We start from the raw sequence: 21849 nt of genomic DNA, 5'->3' as shown, positions 1-21849 counted from the left end.
CTGCCTGCCTGCCTGCCTGCCTGCCTGCCTGCCTGCCTGCCTGCCTGTGTGCATGTGAATGCAGCACCAGAAGAGAGTGTCAGATCCCCTTGAGCTGAAGTTCCAAACAGTTGTGAGCCACTGGGCATGGGTTCTAGGACGCAAGATCTCTAAACCACTGAACCATCTCCCTTTTTCTCTATTAAAACTAAACTCATGATTAAACCGTTTTAAGGTCTGCTTTCATTGCTAAAGGTGACAACCATCTTTCCATAGCATGAAACATACAACAGTAGCAGCATCCTCTGCAGTGGGTAACCATCATGCCATGAACTCCCTATATATTACCTAATTTCTTACTACTGGCTATTTAGGTTGTTTTCAGTTGTTTGTTATAATGACCATAATTATAACAAACATCTCTGTGCCTAGATCTTTGTCTGCTTATTCAATGATTTGCACACAGTTTCTTACAGGTAGAATTGCTGAACCAATGTACATGAACATTTCAAAGACATTTGAGATTGCCAAAATGCCTCAAGAAAGACTGGACAAATTTACATTCCCATGGTCACCCTAAAGTGGGGGTTAAAGCCCTGCTTCTGAGCACTGTGTGTAATGGGTAATTATTTTAATTCCCATGTCACTTGTTTTCATTCCCTGTCTACACAAAGAGGTGACCCAGGAAGACCTGCACAGCTTCAAAACTACCCACCATATTAATGGGAGAAACACAGTCAATTGACTCATAAAGATCTACAAGCTGTATGTGTATAGCTAATATATCATCAAAATGTTCAAAACTATTCTTTAGTACACCATGCCCTCTGCCCTACAACCTCCCTCTTGTCACCCAGTGCTTTTGCTCCTCCAACAGTATCACTGGGGTGAAAAAATGGCTTGACTCATTGCTGGTAGGTTCCCACCCTGTGCCTAAGTATAAACAATTTGCTTAACTCTTTACCAAAAGGATATCATCCCAGCAACGTATGGGACCATAACTTCTTCTATACACGAAGCATCTTCCTGAATAGTCAAAACTTTACCTGGGGGGCATTTTGAGATCTGAGTTGCTTGGGCTGTGTTTGGGGAGTAGGGGAGTGTGAGAACACACACAAGGAAGCCAGAGACCGACTTCTGGTGTCTTCTTCAATTGCTCTCCACATCTTTTAAAGACAGACTCTCTCACTAAACCAAGACTGAGCTTGCCAACTTGGCTGGACAAGTCAACTAACAAGACGCAGGGGTTCTCCTGTCTCTGCCTCCTCTCTGAGGTTATAGGCACACAACACTGTGCCTAGCTTTTGTGTAGGTTCTGGGGCTCTTAATGTTTGTACAAACACATTGCTGACAGCACCAGATCCCTAGCCCTTAGTTACATCTTTTTGATGCTTTCCTCTTGCCAATGCTCTTCTGTCAACTATAGTTAAATCGCTTGGTGCCTTTAGCCAGACTCCAGCTTTAGTCTCCTAAATCGGCCTTTAACTATCATATTTGGCTATATCTACAGGTAGGAGGGTGATCCATAATCACAAAGCACCATTTTTATTAGGTATTTTCCTCCTTTACATTTCCAATGCTATACCAAAAGTCCCCCATACCCACCCCACCCCCACTCTCCTACCCACCCACTCCCCCTTTTTGGCCCTGGCGTTCCCCTGTACTGGGGCATATAAAGTTTGCAAGTCCAATGGGCCTCTCTTTCCAGTGATGGCCAACTAGGCCATCTTTTGATACATATGCAGCTAGAGACAAGAGCTCCGGGGTACTGGTTAGTACATCATGTTGTTCCAACTATAGGGTTGCAGTTCCCTTTAGTTCCTTGGGTGCTTTCTCTAGAGCACATGTCTTGGTCAATTGTGCATCATTATGATAAAGCAATGCTGCATTCTTTGCAAGGTGCCTTCTTTTGGCTCCTGGGTTTGTAAACTGAAAAGACCAAGCACTAAGACCCCGTGATCAGGACTCCAGGCTATAAAACCACACAGCAGATGGCACACATGGGAGCAGCAAGGAGTATATAGCAAAAGAGGCCAAAATACCAAGGATGACTCACTCCTTCATCATAACTCACTCTCACGGTAGCTGGTCCAGCTCCTGACACCGACTCCCTCCCACAGAGAAACTAGCCCAGTCTCTTGGGAAGAATGTAAGTTAATGTCTGAGACAGAAGCACTTCTTCCTGGGACACACCACCTCCCAATATAAGTTTTGGTGGAAGCTGATGTATGAGCCACAGTGGCATGAGAACTGTCCTCCTCCAAACAGACCGAGAACCTGTCAAAAGGAGAAGACATTTTACCAGACTCTGAATAGAGAGAGCCAGGCATAGGATAAGAATGACTTAGAGGGAGAAACAGCAAGAGTGCTCTCAAAAGAGAATCTCAAGACAGGTGCGCAGCTGGCGCTCAAACTGTGTTTACTGTTTCCTTACCAACCTAATGCCTGTGGTGGCATCTCCTGTGATTTCTTTCTTACTCTATTTCCTCTCTTCCCAGAAAGCACTGGACCTTAGGAGCCTCTCCAGACCCTCAGGAGTCCCAGGAGAGGAAGAAGAGATTAGAGAACCCTCAAGCATTACTCCCTACTAGGCAGAAAAGTCAAAGAAAACACAGCCCGGCTTGTCTTCATAGAAATCTCACCCCCCAAGCTGGAACAGGAGAGAGTGACGTTTAATCCTCACCAACATCTTTTGTGTCTCTGCAGTGTGATTGGCCTGCTGCTGAGCACTTTACACACCACCACCACTTAAATAATACATTTCTCCTAACTTAACTGATGAGAAAGCGGGACTCAGATAAAGAGCTGTGGAGTGGGAGGAACCAGGAGCAGAATCAGGCCTCTTCTTTTCCAGAGCCTGGAGTCCTTAGCTGCCATTTTCAGCTGTGTCTACGTGTAGGCGGGTGATCCATCACAGTGAGGGCAGGACAAGAAGAGAGAGTGGGGAAGGGGGAAAGCAAACTGTCACCTGTCATACTTACATGATTGAATACATAGATGATTACAGTTAAATCTGTCTACCTATGGCCATGTAGTCTACTCCCAGGAAACACTGGCACATTGCCCTTTCTAGCACACAAATCTAGATCTCCAGGATTTGAGTAGGTGGTTTCCAGGAAGGGAACTAAATGTTGTGGGTCTCGTGTACAGGGGTAATTAAAACACTAGGGGCAGATGCACAGCGCTCTTGATCAGTACACGGCATTTAAGTATCCGGGGGGTATCTGGCTCAGGGCGGATATATGGAGGGTGAATTGGGTCTCACTTCCCACCCTATCCAGAAAACCATCTTGTTTATTTTTTTGAAGCAGAGAAATGGAAGGGAGAAAAGATATTCTAGGCAGGAATGGAGCACAAAGGTAGGCATGAATATGATTTGGGCAGGGCCCAGGTCCCGAGGGTAGCTCAGGCTTCATCAGCTCTAAGATCAGAAATGAGGTGCTGTGCAAAATGTCACATGATACACCAGGAAGTGGAAATGTGTTTTTAAGAGAACAGGGCTCTTCATCTGGTGCAAAATTAGGTGAAAGGGGGCAGGGTGGAGCTGGGGGGAAGAGTATGAAAAAGAAAAAAAAAAAAAAAAGAGAAACCACATGTGGCATGCAAAAACACATACACATAAATTTAAAAGCACAAATAAATAAATCTTTAAAAAAGAGGTATGTTACATTCATCCAAAGTTATCAGTAACTATGAAGAAGACCGGAGCTATGATACCCACCCGGGGGAAATGGACAGAACATGACATCATCGTAAAAACAAAATAAGCCAAGTTCCAAAAGACAAATGCCATGCTTTCTCTCACGTGCAGAATCTAGACTTAAATTTATATATAAATGGTTATGTGTATATGCATGCATGTAGGACATGAAAACACAAAGAGCCTATGTAAGGAAAAGACGCAGTCTAAATGGAAGAGAGAGACAAGAGAGATAAGAAAATATGTGTGATATGAACCCAGAAGAAGGGACTTCTAGTTTTGTTCTTTTCTTTGAAGAGAGGGAAGAAGAACAGTAGAGGTGTCATTGGAGGGGACAAGAAAGAACAAAACAAACTCTTGTGAGTAAACTAAAAATCAGGTTTTATTGTTAAATGTTTTTTGAAAGATAAAATGGAGGGAAATGAATACAAATAAATAGAATGAATGACCAGGGATACAGTTCAGTGGTACAGCCTTCACTAACGTGTGCAAGGCTCATCTCCCACAACACAGTCAGACAAACAAAAATCAACTGAAGCATCTATAGCTCACACCTGGAAGGAAGAAGGAAAGAGGAAGGGAGGGTAGGAAAGATGGGAGAGAGGAAAGGAAGGGAGAAGAGAGGGGCAAGAAAGGAGATGAGGGAAGGGAAGGGAGGGAGGGAGGAATGGGGAGAGAGGGAAGGAGGGAAGAGAAGAGAAGAAGGGAGGGAGACAAGGGGAGGGGAGGGAAGAAAAGGGAGGAAGGGAGATAGAGAGGAAGGGAGGGAAAGAGAAAGAGAGGGAGGGAGAGGAAGAGATGTCTATTTGCAAAAGAATTGATACCAAATAGAACCAGTGTCCAGGAAGAAAAGAATAATGATTTTTTAAATATGTTATTGCAATGAACAGACTGTTGGTGTAGGAAATTCCAGAGAATCTATCCCCCTAAAATCTCCTGGACGAGAAGACAAGCTAAATAAATCACAGAACTGAAAGTCAGTATAAAAACAATGTATTTCATTCTACAGGTTAGTAAAGACTATTACAATACACATTTTTGAAAGCATTATCATTTGCAATAACACCGAAAAATGAGATTTAGTCATAAATTTGGCTATGTGATCTAAGTGTATGAAGAGTTTGCATGTCGGAAACCGCGAAATATTGATGAAGGAAATCAAATAAAGCTTAAGCCCAGCACTGCAACTGGAAGAAACAAATGCGTTAAGGAGAAAGTCCCTCTCAAAGTCTCGCTGTACTCAAAGTCAAATCATGAGTGATGAGCTGATTCTAAAATGCATGTGAGGGGCTCGGGAGAGGGCTCTGTGGGTAGGATATTTGCATGTAAGCATGAGGATCTAAGTTCAAATCCCCAGAACCCGTGTAAAAACCAGGCACATCGCCAGGCAGTGGTGGTGCATGCCTTTAATTCCAGCACTTGGGAGGCAGAGGCAGGTGAATTTCTGAGTTCAAGGCCAGCCTGGTCTACAGAGTGAGTTCCAGGACAGCCAGGGCTACACAGAGAAACCCTGTCTTGAAAAAAAAAAAAAAAAAAAAACAGGCACATGCATATTTGATCCCGGTGTTCCTACAGAGAGATGGAAGGTGCAGACTGAAAACTCCCCAGAAGTTAGCAGGCCAGCTACCCAGTACTCAGTGGCCAACTACAAAGAGTCCCTGCTTACAGAAGCTAGAAGTCAAGGACTAACACATGGTCCTCTGACCTTCACACACCATGGCATACATGCGCCCACATTTTAAAAAGTGGCCACACACAAACACACATGTACACATGCACATCATACATATACAGAATTCCAAAATAATGAAGAGTGGCTGAGAAAGGCAGGAGAAGATAAAAACAATCCTGAAGGATTTCAACCACTCAATTTCAAGACTTATTCTAAGTCTACCCTCTCTAGACTTCAATACTAGCAAAGAGATAGACACACAGGTCAATGAGGTCAGACAGAGAGTCTAGAGTCAACCGAAGTTTGACAGACAGTAAGAGGAATCAAAGATGGAAAGGATAAACAGTCCTGGGACAGCTGATTAGTCATGTCTCCACCTCTCCCCACAGGAAACCCTCAACTCACACCTCATGACTATACAAAAATTAACTCAATAGCCCTATACATTCAGGGTAATTAAAAGCACAGATCCCCACAAAAGCTTGGGTGCAGAGTTGTTCCTAATTGCCCAAAGCAAGAACAACCTAACAATAGAATGATGGCTACGTAAATGAAATGTCCATGTGTGGAGTAGAAGAAGGGATCAAATACTGATGCATGCTACAAAACAAATGAACCGCAACGGTACGCTAAATGAAGGTCTGGGGAGATGATGGCTCAGGGATGAAGAACGCTTACTGCTCTTGCAGAGGACTCAGACTTGGTTCTCAGCACCCACATCAGGCAACATGCAAGCACCTGCAACTCAAGTTCCAGGGAATCAAGCACCTTCATCTGGCTTCCACAGGCACCTGCACGGCATGTGGTATCCCTGAACTCTCAAAGGCACGGACACATATACATATACACATACACATACACATACACATACACATACACATACACATACACATACACATACACATACACATACACATACACATACACATACATATACATATACACATACATATACATATACACATACATCTTTAAATGTGCACGTACGCATGCGCGCGCACACACACACACACAAACTAAATGACTCTATCCAGATAAAACATCAATTAGTGATGGATCACCATTGCTGGCAGAGGGAACAAGGAGTCACTGAAAACCGGTATGGGGTTTATTTTTCAGATGATAGTAGTCTCTGGAATTAGTATACAACTTTGTGAATGCATTTTTAAAAAATGCATGGTTTAAGCTAGGAACTAAACTCGGGTCTTCTGCAAGAGCAGTCAGTATATGCTCTTAACTACGGAGCCATCTTGATAGTCCCCAACCCAATTTTTTTTGTTTGTTTATTTGTTTGTTAACCTTTATTTTTTTTTAAATTTTTAATATTTTATTACATATTTTCCTCAATTACATTTCCAATGCTATCCCAAAAGTCCCCCATAGCGCCCCCCACTTCCCTACCCACCCATTCCCATTCTTTTGGCCCTGGCATTCCCCTATATTGGGGCATATAAAGTTTGCAAGTCCAATGGGCCTCTCTTTCCATTGATGGCCGACTAGGCCATCTTTCGATACATATGCAGCTAGAGACAAGAGCTCCNGGGTTCTGGTTAGTACATCATGTTGTTCCAACAATAGGGTTGCAGATCCCTTTAGCTCCTTGGGTACTTTCTCTAGCTTCTCCATTGGGAGCCCTGTGATACATCCAATAGCTGACTCCAACCCAATTTTTTAAATGCTAGAAATTCTAAACACCCACTTCATCCAAAAAAAAAAGATGTACAGATTACTAATAAGTACATAAAAATGTGCTCAGCATAATTAATCACTAGGGACATACAAATTGAGGCAACAGTAAAATACTATGGCATACCTATTATAGGGACAGAAATTAAAAAGAACGCATGGCAATGCCGGTTATTGACAAGAACAGAGTCTCACCAGAAGCCTCGCATTGCTAGTGGGAAAGCACAATAGCAGAGCCTCTTCAGAAAGTCACTTAACAGTGGCTTAAACAATTAAACACACACACAATCCAAATGAGCATCCCACTGCTAGGTATCTCTCCATGACAAATGAAAGATTGTGCTTATAATAGATGAGTGTTTATGAGAGATTTACTCATAATTACCCCAAACTGGAAGCTACCCAGATGTCTTTCATGACGCAAATGAATAAGCATCGTTTAGTAGAACTATGAAACTGAATACAACTGGGCTGTGACAGTAACACACCACATGACTGACAGAGGAACATGTGTCACTCTTAACTGCATTCTGCTATGTGAAAGAGTCAGAGCTGTAAGGCTACACAGAAAAACAGACTGGAGTTTCAGAGCCTAGAGATGGACGGAGTTGATTATAGTGGCTAGAACTTTGGAATGATACATTGTTGCAAATTAAGCTTGTTGTGATAAATACAAGACTTCACTGGCAAAAATCTATAGACTTATGCATAAAAACAGATCCATGTACATTTTCAAAAATCAGCCCTGATTTATTTTATAAAAAAAAGCTATGTAGCTGGAAATGTAAACTAGAGAGCTATTATGCAAAGCTGGTATACACATACATTCACATTTGCATTTGCATAGACATACGTATAGAGAGGGGAGAAAGGAAAAGAGAGTGACAGAAAGCAAATGTTATCTCTATTAAAAAACATATTACATAGGGTTTATTAAAGCACATTTGGAACTAAAATATATGAAAAACAGAACCATAAAACTGCTGGGAGATGGGCAGTGGGTTCAAGCTGTGGATTGCAGCCCCCACAGGGGTCAGATATCAGCTATCCTGCACATCAGATATTTATGTTATGGTTCATAACAGTACACATTTTCAGTTTGAAGTAGCAACAAAATAACTTTACAGTTGGGGTCATCACAACCTGACTGTATTAATTACAGTTGGGGTCACCACAACGTGACTCTATTAAAGGCCACAGCATTAGGAAGGTAGAGAAGCACTGGGAGACTTTGCAGAGGTTAAAGGTGTGTTGTAGGAGCCTCCACAGCATGGGCAACTACCACCTGTTAATCCTGTCCTGGGGGATCCAACACCCTCTTCTTATGTGCACATACAACCATTAGGACACACATACACACATAAATTTTAAAAATTAGTCATTTTTAAAAATTAGAGGTGGTAAATGAGTTAAAGAATTTCAAGGCACTTGCGTGGGAAGAGCAGTGTAAGCCTTGTTTCCTATTGACTCATAAATTAAAGTGCAAAAGTCATCAAATATACGTGTTCCTGCTGTAAATAACTATGGGATAACAGAAAGGTGAGATATACTAATAGAGGTGCTGTTTGCTTTAAAACTAGGCAAGAATTGAGGGGGAGACCCAGAAGCTATGGTGTCAGACAGAAGATGGTGAACCCCAGTGCTTCAGCAATAATACTAAATGTGGCTGAAAAAATCTCCAATCAATCCAAGATAAGATTTTTCATGCTATATCAAAGAACAACACATTGGCGTTGACAGGCATGGAGACAACCTTTAACCCACACCCGGGAGGCAGGGGAAGGTAGACCTCAATGATGTCAAGGCCGGTTTGGACTAAATAGTAAGACACTCTCGCAAAACAAAAATAAAAGCCTTATCTCTTTTAGGAACAAAAACTATCAAAAAAAGGCATAGGGTTTTTTGTTTTAAATTAACAATAAATATTTCATTAATTTCTATATAATATCTGGTACCTATGGTAATTATGGGATTTTATGATTATACACTTTCATTTATTATGTGTGTATATGTGTGTATGTTGTCTATTTGTCTGTCTGTCTGTGTGCCATAGCTCTATTTTTAACTTTTAACTCCTCAATTTCCCACCTGGGATGAACCAGTTTGAATTCCTAGCAACACCATGTAAGGATTTATTTCTTGCTTCATAGCCTAAATAACTCATATCATTTCACTATTTGATAACAACCCTAACATCTGATATTCCTATCAAACTCCTCTGCTGATTAATCACAACCCTTTTCAATAGTGTTTGGATATCTGTATGAGAAAATATCTAGTTGATTGTCTTTGACCATTTTAAAATTCTGTTATTTGTGTAGTGCTTTATAATTGATGCATATGAATTTCTTATGTATTTTGGGTATTAGCCCCTTTGGGGACATGCATTCTGTCAGTGTTTTCTCCCATTCTGGTACTGTCAACTGCTCCCCTTGTGGATTCCAGAAAGGTTTGTTTGATAGAGCTGCACTTGTTTTTGCCATTACCAGCTGTGTTTCCCTACGGTGTACAAACAATACTGCAGAGCCCAACGTCATGGACACCTTACCATGTTTTCTAGGAGTTCTGTGGACTTGGATCGCACATTTTAATCTTTGCTTCATTTTAACTCAGGATTGGCATAAAATAAAGATCTTGTTTGGTCGTTCTGAATAAGACATGATGTCTTCCCAACACACTGCTGCTGTTGCTCCTCGGGGCGGAGTCTTCCTGTGTAGCACAGATGGGCTATATTCACTGGCTGTGCGGCCCAGATGGCTCTCCAATGCATGGCTTCTTGACATCACCTCCTAAGGCTGTACAGTGGGCATGCACTGCCATGCCTACTCCCCAACAGCTCTACTGGATACCATCCTGTTGTGTCTCATCAGTGACTTTGTGAGTTAATCAAGTATGTGTGGGTTAATTTTTTTACTTTTTGTTCTGGGTGACTGAACTCTGCATCATTTTAATCTAGCACATTACAGATTTATGATGTAATTTGAATTTAGAAATCATGGCCATCCGGTTTTTCATACTCAAGATTGCTTTGGGTATTTAGGGTCCTTTATATATTTAAGATTGTTTCATTAGCTCTATGAAAAACACTTCCATTTTGGTAGAAACTGATTGAATCTATCACTTCGGGTAATATGGAAAATTTGAAAATATGAATTCTTCTGATTCATGAACATGGTGTACTTCTCCATTTATCTGTGTAGTCTTCAATTTTCAACCAATTATTTTATGTCTTTTACCTCCTTTGTTTGTCCCTAAATATATTATTGGTTTTGGTGCTATTATAAGGCTATTCTCTTCATCTTTTTTCAGGTGCCTCAGTGCCAGCACGTAAAAACAATACAACTGGGTTTGTGTTTGACTTTTGTATTCTGCCACTTTATTGAGTGTTTTTATTGTGCTAAAGTTTTTTTGTAGGAACTTAATATATTGGATAGTTAGGCAGGCAGACAGGCAGTAATAGATAGATAGATAGATAGATAGATAGATAGATAGATAGATAGATAGAAGATATAGATACATATATATATACACATATATGCATATATACTTTCATAACACATGTAAATAAATACATATTTGCATACATGCATAGACATGTACATAGACACATACATATGTAGATACACAGATACATAGATGTACATACATAGGCACACATATACATTTATAGGTAAATAAATATATGCATACATACATGTGTATATATATACACACATATATAGGTAGATACCTATATACATATATACACAAATGTAGTTTGTGTATATAAAAGCATGCATTCATAGGTATGTACATATACATACATATATGAATACATATATATGTATATATATATATACACACACACATACATACATAGGTAGATACAGTCACAGATGACCACATCATTGTCAAAGACTATTCTTCCTGACTCAAATGTCTATTGGTTTTTTTTCAATAAGGACGCTGTTGGCAAAAGTATTGAGGATGGACATCCTTGACGTATCCACGACTTCAAAAGGCTATTTCCAGTTCTACTGCTGCTATGTTAGCTGTGGACTTGTTAACTATGGTCTCTGTTAGATTAAGGCAAACTCTTAATACACCTAGTTCAAATTCCCCATCCTGTGAAAGGCTGTTACCTCCTTTCTGCACCCCGTGAACTCAGATCTCTACCCTTCATTCGGAGGTGTACCATCACATTTTTTTACTATGACTGTGATTTATGTGTGTTGAATCCCAGTTGCATCCCGAGAATAAATCTCACTTGAGTGTAGCATGTGGTCCCTCTACCATGATGTCAATTTTATTTCCTCACTGTTGAGAGGTTTGTGTCTCCGTCTGTTGGGGATATGGTCTGTCCTTCCCTTGTACCATCCAGCTTTGCTGTTAGGTGCTGCTGGTCTCACAGACTTAGTGGAAGTGTAGCCTTCCTTTAGATTTGTTTCTTTCTTTTTTTTTTTAAGAGCAAAGATCGCTATTAGTTTTTCTTTTAACAGCCAAGTTTCTCTTTAATGGAAGTTTCTCTTGTCACCTGTTCAATTTTCTTTCTTTTTAGTGATAATTTTAGACTTTCTGCCCTTCACAATTTACTACCAATAGGTTATATGTTTCAGAGAATTAATCCTTCCTCCAGGCTCTCCAGTTCGATAGTATATTCTTGTTTGTCGTTTTATGGCTGTTTGTTTTACACTGCTACATATCCAGCCAAGGCTTTGCACAAGCCAGGACAAGCACATTACACTGACTTGAATCTGTATCCCCAGACCCTGACTCTGCGCACACCCACCCCTTCAAAACTGACTTGTTTGACTCTTTTTCTTTTTCAAAAGATTTATTTTTATTTTATTATAAGTGCTTGCTTTCTGGCCTGTGTGTGTAGCATGTGCATGCTTGGTGCCCAGGGAGACCAGAAGAGAACATTGGATCCCTTAGACCAAAAGTCAAGGGTAGTTGTAAGCTGCCGTGTAAGTTCTGGGACCCAAATCTTCATCTAATGCTATACATACCAGCATGTGCCTGCAATCCCAGTGCTGAAGAGGCAGAAACAGCAGCAGCCCTGGGCCTCACTGCACAGCTCATCTAGCTGTATCAGTGAGCTTCAGTGAAAGACCCTGTCTCAAAAAATTGAAGCAGTTGAGAAAGATGCCCAGCTTCAACCTCTGTGTCCACACACATGTTCACAACAAAAGACTTGATACAATTTCTACCCTGTTAAACTAGTTTAGATATGGTTGACCTGAGATATATCTCCTGGAAATTATTCTACCCACACATGAGAGGAATGTGTATTCTGCTGCTGTTAGAATATCTTGGGCATATCTGTTGGGTCTTATGTAGTTCTAAACTTCAACTGCACACCTAGGTTGCAAAAACTGATCTCATATGGATTTAAGTTAGTTCATGATTTATTTTGGTTGGGTCAGATTCATAGCTGTTCTCCGCATGAGAACTGTAGTCACCTGAGTGATAAGCCTCCAGGCAGACTTGGGGGGGGGGGGGGATTTGGCCTCTGGGCATTCCTGTGTACTCACTATGTTAATTGATGTGGTAAGACCAACCGCAAAAGCACTGGGCTTGGATTTTAGACCAAATAAAAAGAAAAAGAGTGGGCTAAGCACAAGCATCCACCAGGTCCTGCCACGCGACCTTAAGCAGGCTGCCCTGATATTCCTGCCATGGTGTGCTGTAGCCTTGACCTTTCTCCTTTAAACTGCTTTTGTCAGAGTACTTTATCACAGCAACAAGAGAAGACACTAAAATGACTGTACTTTAGTTCTTCCTTGCCATTGTCTTGGGTTTCACATAGTTTGACCACGATGTGTGCAAAGCTTCTCTGGGTTGACTCTTACCAGAGACTTTCATAACTTACATATCTGGATGTCCTCACATCTGGGCAGTTTTCTGCCACTTTTCTTTTCTTTTGACTCACATCCATGATCTTTCTGCCATGGCCTCCTAAATCCTAGGTTCTGGGATAGGCCACCACGCCTGGGACACCATCTTTCTTGCACCTGTATCCTTCTCTTTCCTGCTAAGGCTCCCATAACACACAGGTTAGTTTCCTGGTGGCATCTCTTAAGTCCCTTGGGCTTTCTATATTCCTTTCCATTGTTTTCTTTCCTCCTCTGGATATTTTTAACGACCTGTCTCTGAATCCACAGACAATTTTGCTCAACAAAGTTGGCTATTGAACTCTGCTGGATTGTCCGTTTTGTTCTTCAGAAATTCCATTTCAGATGCTCGGCTCAGCTTTCTCCTTGTTGTGTTGTGTCTCCTCTTTGTTCCTGTGTTGTTTTTCTGGCTTTCCTAGTTGTCTGTATGTGGACTCTCATAGCTCATTAAAAACTTCCTTAAAACTATAAAGTTATTCATCAGGCAATTTATAGATCTCTATGCCATCGGGGGCGATTACTGGAATGTGATTGTGTGCCCTTGATAAAGCCTTGTGTCCGTGATTCTTCACGTCATTTGAACTACTCATCACCATCATCATCACGGCCACCACCACCACCATCTCCTTAACTCTCCAGTGACCAGCTTCACGAGCAAGCATCCTTGCCCCACAGACCAACTAGGCATTCTAGGAATCTATTGGACTTTGGGCTAGATATATCCACTCCTGACCTCTTGTTCTTTCTTGAGAAGGGGTAAAAGTTCTTAAGTTACATGTCACTCTGTGTCCCACAAAACAAAGTCAGGCTCAGGAAACATCCTGTTCATCTTATCTAGGGCACTTCCCTGAGGTGATCAAGCTGTTGGGTTTCTTCCAACATCATTTGAACCAGATATCTGCAAGAAGGTCCTTTCCCACGCTTTTTGCCAGGGCAAGCTCAAGGAGCAGACACAGGAGAGTAGATTTGGATTGCCCAGAGGCCCTCTATGCCCGCAGGCTAGGCACAACTGGCTCACAGTAAGCTTCTGGTCCATCCAAAAAGCGTTCAGTAAGTACACGGTCTCTCTCTTTCTCTCTTGCCTCCACTTCTTTGAACCATTTAAATGAGCTAATTGCTCATTTAACAAACTGGGAAGAGAGCTAGGGACCGAGCACTCACAAGGCCCTTACTTTCCCCCTATTGGAGAAAACAGAGGATTGTGGGGCAGGAGGAATCTCTTGGCAATGAACCATGGCACCTTGGGAATTATGACATAATCAAAATAAAACATCCATCCGACTCTCTTCGGTAAATCTCTCTTTGATTTTTGTTTCAAGTGGGAGTGGGGGGGCAGTATTAGAGTGAACCTAGGTCGTATTGCATGCTAGATCTCAATGCTCCACTGTGCTGTAGCCCCCAGCCCCAGAACTCTTCATGCTTTAATGCTTAGAGACTGTCTCACTAAATTGCCCAGGCAGGGATTGAACCAGGAAGTTCTTGAATTTGTGATCCTCCTGCCTCAGATTCCTGTGTAGCAGGAATTGTATGCCTTTTCCACAAGACCATGGTCTTGGGGGGTTTTGTTTGTTTGTTTGTTTGTTTGTTTGAAGTTGGGGTTGGGGTTGGGGTCAGGGTTGAGGTTGGTTTGCTTGCTGAGGACCTGGAACTGCTCTACCAGACTCCCAGGCTTCTACAATGTCTGAAACGGGTGTCAACACCAGCACTTCTGTGGGGAATAACTAGAGATGGTCCTGCCTGTCATCTTGTTGCATCTTTCTGCCACTTTGTCTTCTGATGAGAAGCATGCCTGCCATTCAGATTCCCTTCTCCTATCTGTAAGACTCTGCTTGCTATCTAGCCGGTATCCTAAGTTTTCAATAATTTGATGTCAATATGTTTAACTAATATGGACTTCTCTAAGTTTGTCTGAGTTAAAATTCACCGTGTGTATAAAGATAAAGAGAGAGTGCATGTATGCGGGTACATAGAGAAGGATGGGGTTACAGGCTTTTTGTCAAATTATGTTATGTCTCTTTTTTGTCTGTATCAATTTTAAAAGGGGGTGTGGCTTGCAAAATCCAGAAGCATCTCAAACTGAAAGAAAAAAAAAAAGGGTTCAATGAACAATTGCAAACATTTTGAAGCAAGCAGGGAAAAAAAAATAGAAAGCCTTGGCTAAGAATAGGTTACATAATCCAGAAGTAATAATAACAATAGAACTAAAAAACACACTGACTGAAATAAAAGACTGGACAGATCAGAACAGCTTTAGAATGAAGGACAGAAAAGAATAAGAAACTGGGAGCAGTGCTGTGGTGACAGAAAGGAAACAGTCTCTGGGACTTCATAGGAAAACAAAACCTACTGTTTAATTCCATTCCTATGAGGTACCTAGAGTTATCAGACTCACAAAAACAAGAGGTAGGATTGTGGTGGCCAGGGGCTCGAGGAGGAGAGGGTGGGGCCTGGGGAGGAGAGGGTGGGGGCTGGGGAGAAGATGGGGCCTGAGGAGGAGAGGATGTGGGCTGGGAAGAGAAGAGGACAGGAAGTTACTATTTAGTGGTTAGATTTTCTGTTTTACCCAATGAAAAGCCTTGAAGACAGATAGTGGAAGGCTGGGGATGTAACTCAGGTGAAGTGATTGCCTAGCATGTGGGGTCTTATAGCAATACAAATGCTCTTACTATTCCTGAATTATATACTTAAAACAGTAAATTTTGTGTTACATTTCTTTTGCCAAAATATAAATGGTTTGTCAAGCACGAAATCTAACTCTTCTCTTACTTGTGTGCTTATGTGTATTGCATGGGCAGGTGTGCGCAAAGGCACACATGCACACTTGCACACATGTGGAGATTAGAGGACAACTTGAGAGAATCAGTTCTCTCTCTCTCCACCATGTGGGTTCAAGAGAATCAAACTCTGGTCACCAGCTCGGCAGCAAAGCCTTTGCCTGCTGAGACAAATTGGAATTTTTGACAAGTGGCATACATAAAATGTTTAAACCCAATGGTTTAACAGAGGCCTTCTTTATATATGTGGTGTGTGTGTGTGTGTGTGTGTGTGTGTGTGTGTGTGTGTGTGTGTNTGTGTGTGTGTGTGTGTATGTGTATCTGGGTGTGTGTGTATCTGGGTGTGTGTATGGGTGTGTGTCTGTGTTGGTTTTATGATTTATTAGTTTATTCAAAAAATAAAAAGTCTACTAATTAATGTTACAAATAGAGGAGAGATATTTTTGTTGCTTTATTTGAACAAAGGTTCTATGGAAAAATATACAGAAAACTGACAACATCAAGGAATGAGAAAGACTCCAATTCAAATATACAGACTACATTTAAGATTGAATTCTAAAGTATTTAAGGTGAGTTAAGGTGATAAATAATAAATCATATTTTTGAATACTTTAATGGCAAGTATATTTCAACACCAATTTTGTCTAAAGCCAATGTCATTTTACACCCTCAAGGTTCTAAAACATACATCTATCTAGTTTATTCTATAGAGAATAAAAATTTTCATTAATCCTCTGCGAGTTCTAATTTTGGTGTTTTTTTGTTTTTTTGTTTTTTTTTTTAAGTACAGCGAGAATTTTTTAAAAAAAAAAATCAAGCAGAAACCTTCCTACAGAAATTATTTGGGTTATGATCTTTTTCTCCTCTAATCTCTCCTGGTTTCCATACATGTTCCCAACTCATTGTGATAGCTTTGATAAATCTCTTCACAGAGCATACCTATACATTCAAGTTTGTTAGTATAGAAGACATTTGTCTCTTCTTCTTGCATTTTTGATGTTTGTATCATATTTAAATAAATTATGTAATTAAAATTATAGGTACAGCTGGCATGAATATGTCTGAGAGCACCAACAACTGATGTAGTAGTGATAGTTACAAGTGTTTACTGAGCAGGTGACATCACTCCATGTTTTATAGAAACAATAAAGAAGGGTTGACCAGATGGCTTGCTGTCAAGTCTGTCAATGACCTGAGTTCAATTCCTGGGGTCTTCATGATAAAACAAGGGAACCAACTCCCATAAGTTGTCCTGTGACTTTGGCACACACACACACACACACACACAAATGTAAATATGTCCAGCTGTAGTATCACACATCTTTAATCTCAGCACTTGGGGAGGCAGAGGAAGGCAGATCTCTGTGACTCTGAGGCCAGCCTGGTCTACAGAGCAACTTCCAAGACAATCAGAGTTACACAGTGAAACCCAAACTCAAAAAACAAACAAATAAAAAAAAACAGAAAAATGCAAGTGTAAATAAAAGAAAGTAAGAAAACAAAGAAATTTTTTAAGTGAAGGTCAATTGCCAGAGCTTCTGAAATCGTATTTTCTCTAATAACCAATTTTACTAAATGGGATTCTCACTTGGCCTATTTTAATGAATAATGATACACATTAGTAACTAGCAAGATTAATATGAAAGCAGAAAATGCTTGAGGCTTTAGGCACGGTAAGTTATTTCAAGTAGTTCAAACATATTCTCCACAATCTTGTTTATGCTGGTTTGTTCCCTGGGTAAGGAAAACATTCTCTTCCCAGAGACCAAAACATAGCAGACCAAGCTCCTGTAATGATTCTCATTCTCAGTGGTGGAAGGAGCTTTAACTTTGATAAGTAACCTGTGCTCTATGATGTCAAGAACATGTGGGCCTTGCTTCCAATAACACTTGCAATATCTACCACAGCATCTGACACAAGATTGTGGTCATATAATCTGTGGGTGGGTGTGTAAACAAATAAATGCATGTCTGAAGAAAATAACACAGGGATTTGTATCCCTTACTCACTTTGTCTAGTCACTCAAAGGCAACATGAATCAAAGTAGAAGAGGGATCAGACAAGAGTAACTTGGTCATGCTCATCATACCAACCTCATTGTCACCCCATATGGGAAATATGGGTCTAAGAGACCTGGGGCCCGTTATCCAGTCCTCCTGGAACACATCCTCACCAGCCCTCATCTGTGTTGCTAATGTTGTGTACAGCCACTTTCCAACTACATGTAAAATTGGTCAGACCTGGGTTGAAACTATAATGAACAAATCTGTGGTGTACACTTGGCCCTTGACACTGTTTACTACATTTCTCCCCTAAGCTTTTTACTATTTTCAAGGCAAAGCCAGTCAACTATCTATGGCCTAACTGGAGTAAGAGCTTTGCCTAACCCTATCTAGATGAACATGGTTCTAGCTACTATAAATGTGGGTCATAAATATAATGGATATGGGTGTCCAGAAAGGAAAGGCAAACAAGCAAGCAAACAAAACATCCCTGACTACCAATGTGATGGTCAAAACATACACAAAACCTCTTCTGCAAAAATAAGGCATAAAGGTCAATGACATTATCAAAAATCTAGTTTAGCACTCCAGAACTTTATAAAACTTGTACAAAGCCTGAGGAAAATACAATCAATGAAAACCTCTTGTGGTAGTTTAAATAGGTTTGGCCCCATAGACTCATTTGTTTCAATACTTGGTCATAGAAAGTGGCACTATTAGGAGATGTGGCCTTGTAGAAGTGAGTCACTGGGTAGGCAGGCTTTGAGACCTTCTATGCTCAAGTTCTGCCCAGTGTGGTATCAGAGCCTCCTCCTGGCTACCTGGGGATCAAGATGTAAAACTCTTAGCTCCTCCTCCAGCAACATGTCTGCTTACATGCTGCCTTGCTTCCCACCATGATGATCATGAACTAAACCTCTGAGACTGTAAACCAGCCCCAATTCCTTTATAAGAGCTGCCTTGTTCAAATTCCCATGGGAGGAGATACAGAGACAAAGTGTGGAGCAGAGACTGAAGGAAAGGCCATCCAGAGACTGCCCCACCTTGGGATCCATCCCATATACAGTCACCAAACCCAGACACTATGGTGGAAACCAACAAGCGCTTGCTGACAGGAGCCTGATATAGCTGTCCCCTGAGAGGCTCTGCCATTGCCCAACAAATTCAAAAGTGAATGCTCTCAGCCAACCATTGAACTGAGCATAGGGTCACCAATGAAGGAGCTAGAGAAAGGACCCAAGGAGCTGAAGGGGTTTGCAGCCCCACAGGAGGAATAACTATATGAACTATCCAGTACCCCCAGAGCTCCCAGGGACTAAACCACCAACCAATGAGTACACATGGAGGGACCCATGGTTCCAGCCGTATATGTAGCAGAGGATGGCCTTGCCGGACATCAATGGGAGGAGAGGCCCTTGGTTCTATGAAAGCTTGATTCCCCAGTGTAAGGGAATGCCAGGGCCAGGAAGCAGGAGTGGGTGGGTTGGTGAGTAAGGGGAGGGGAGGGGGGGTTACAGAGGGGAAACCTGGAAAGGAGATAACATTTGGAATGTAAATAAAGATAATATCCAATTTTAAAAAAGAAAAAGAAAAAGGCCGGGCATGGTGGTGCACACCTTTGATCCCAGCACTCGGGAGGCAGAGGCAGGTGGATCTCTGAGGCCAGCCTGGTCTACAAAGTGAGTTCCAGGACAGCCAGGGCTATACAGGGAAACCCTGTCTTGAAAAAAACAACAAAAACAAAAACAAAAAGACAAAGACAAAGAAAAAGAAAAAGAAAAAGAAAAAAGGAAAAAGAAAAAGAAAAAAGCTGCCTTGTTCATGGTGTCTCTTCACATGGATGAAACCAGAAGTAAGAAAGACACCACGCAAGGCTGGGAAGGAGCAACAAATCAGCCTCCAAACGCTGACACCATTGCATACACNAGCAAGATTTTGCTGAAAGGACCCAGATATAGCTGTCTCTTGTGAGGCTATGCCGGGGCCTAGCAAACACAGAAGTGGATGATCACAGTAAGCTATTGGATGGATCAAAGGGCCCCCAATGGAGAAGCTAGAGAAAGAACCCAAGGAGCTAAAGGGGTCTGCAACCCTATAGGTGGAACAACAATATGAACTAACCAGTACCCCNGAGCTCTTGTCTCTAGCTGCATATGTAGCAGAAGTCGGCCATCAGTGGAAAGAGAGGCCCATTGGTCTTGCAAACTTTATATGCCCCAGTACAGGGGAACGCCAGGGCCAAGAAGTGGGAGTGGGGGAGGGAGGAGAGTTGGAGGAGGGCATGGGGGACTTTTGGGATAGCATTGGAAATGTAAATGAAGAAAATACCTAATTTTTTAAAAAAGGAAAACAAAAAACAAAAAACCATGGACACGCTGATCCTCACGCTTTCCTGTCCCCCAGTGGCTTGGGTAAGATTACAACCATCAGGAATACCAGTGATGCTGGAGGGGACACATGTGACTAATGTCATTATCAACTGGAGTGATTTCCAAACAGGCCAAGAGAAGGAATGGTGACGGAGTGCTACTAACCCAAGGCTTATATCTGCACAGATGAATTAGCAGGGGTTAATGAGGGAGTCTTAAGAGCTAGCACTTTTTTATTGCTGTAACAAAACACCAAGAAGAAGGCAAATTTGAAAAGAAAGCATTTAATTTGGGACTTATAGATCCAGAGGGTGAGTCCATGACCACTCTTGCAGGGGAGCATGGCAGCTGGCAGACAGGTATGGTGCTGGAGCAGTAGATGAGAGCTCAAATCTAGTTAGTTAGTTAGTTAGTTAGTTAGTTAGTTAGTTAGTTAGTTTGTTTGTTTGTTTGTTTGTTTGTTTGTTTTTCAGGACAGTATTTCTCTGTGTAGCCCTGGCTTTCTTGGAACTTACTCTGTAAATCAGGCTGGCCTCGAACTCAGAGACTTTGCCTTCTGAGTGCAGGGATTAAAGGTGTGCACCCGAGAGCTCAAATCTTGATCCACAGACACAAGGCAGAGATGGCTAACTGGGAAAATGGCATGGGCTTTTTGAAACCTCAAAGCCCACCCCCAGTGACACACCTCCTCCAACAGGGCCACACCTACTAATCCTTCCCAAACAGTTCCATCAGCTGGTGACCGAGTATTCAAACACAGGTACTTCTGGGAGTCATTCTCATTCAAACCCCCACAGCCAGCAACAGGCCACTCTTCATGTGTCCTCAGGTTCCTAGTATCCCTGTGCACTGTATGTAACAGGACCAAAAAACACCCAGGGAACCTATTCTTCCCTGGCCAGCAAAGCCTGTGCACACATGCAGGAATGTCAGGCCAATGAGAGTACCAGCATTTCTTCAGTGTTCTCTGGGAAGAATAGTACTGAGAGAAAGCAGAAAAAAAAAACATTCAAGCTGTGATGGCTAGAATTTTCCCAATTTTGATGAAAAATATTAGCCCATCTACCTGAAATTTTAATAAACCCTAATTATAATTACTACAAAGTAATCTATGCCTCAATCCACAAAACAAACTATTAATCCCCTCCCTAAAACAGGAAACACTTGGAGCAGCAAAAGGAATGTGTGCGGAAGAATGGTGAGCAGCTGACTTCTCCTCAGAAACAATGGAGGTCAGAGAGAAATAGATGAACACATTAAAAGTGCTAGGAAAAAAGTTTTCAACTAGAAATTCTGATCTGGCTCAAATAATTTTTTGGCATAGGAATAAAATAAAAGCATTATCAAATACATAAAGATCAAGAATATTTGTAGCTAGCATGACTGCTCAAAAAATTCCATTTAAAGCAGGAATAGTGATCCATGCCTTTAATCCTGGAGGTCAGGAAGCAGAGGCAGGTGGATTTCTCTGTGTCTGAGGCCACCCTGTTCTTCATAGCTTCCCAGATAACCAGAGCTACCTCATAGAGAGTCCCTATCTCAAAGGCGAACGAAAATATTTCAATGGAAAGTATTTTCGATTAAAATGAAGTAAAATGGATGTTAATTTGAATCCACAGCAAGGAATGAAATACCAGAAATGGTGAGCAAACAATAAAAGATTCTGAGTACGTTTTCCTCATTTCTTCTCTCAGCCTCTTTAAAAGTGTAAGTATAGCTGGGTGTGGTGGGTGCACGCCTTTAATCCCAGCACTCGGGAGACAGAGGCAGGCGAATTTCTGAGTTCGAGGCC

Source organism: Mus caroli, chromosome 14 (assembly GCF_900094665.2).
Source record: "Mus caroli chromosome 14, CAROLI_EIJ_v1.1, whole genome shotgun sequence".
NCBI classification, from domain to species: domain Eukaryota; kingdom Metazoa; phylum Chordata; class Mammalia; order Rodentia; family Muridae; genus Mus; species Mus caroli.
This window is presented reverse-complemented; position numbering follows the sequence as displayed.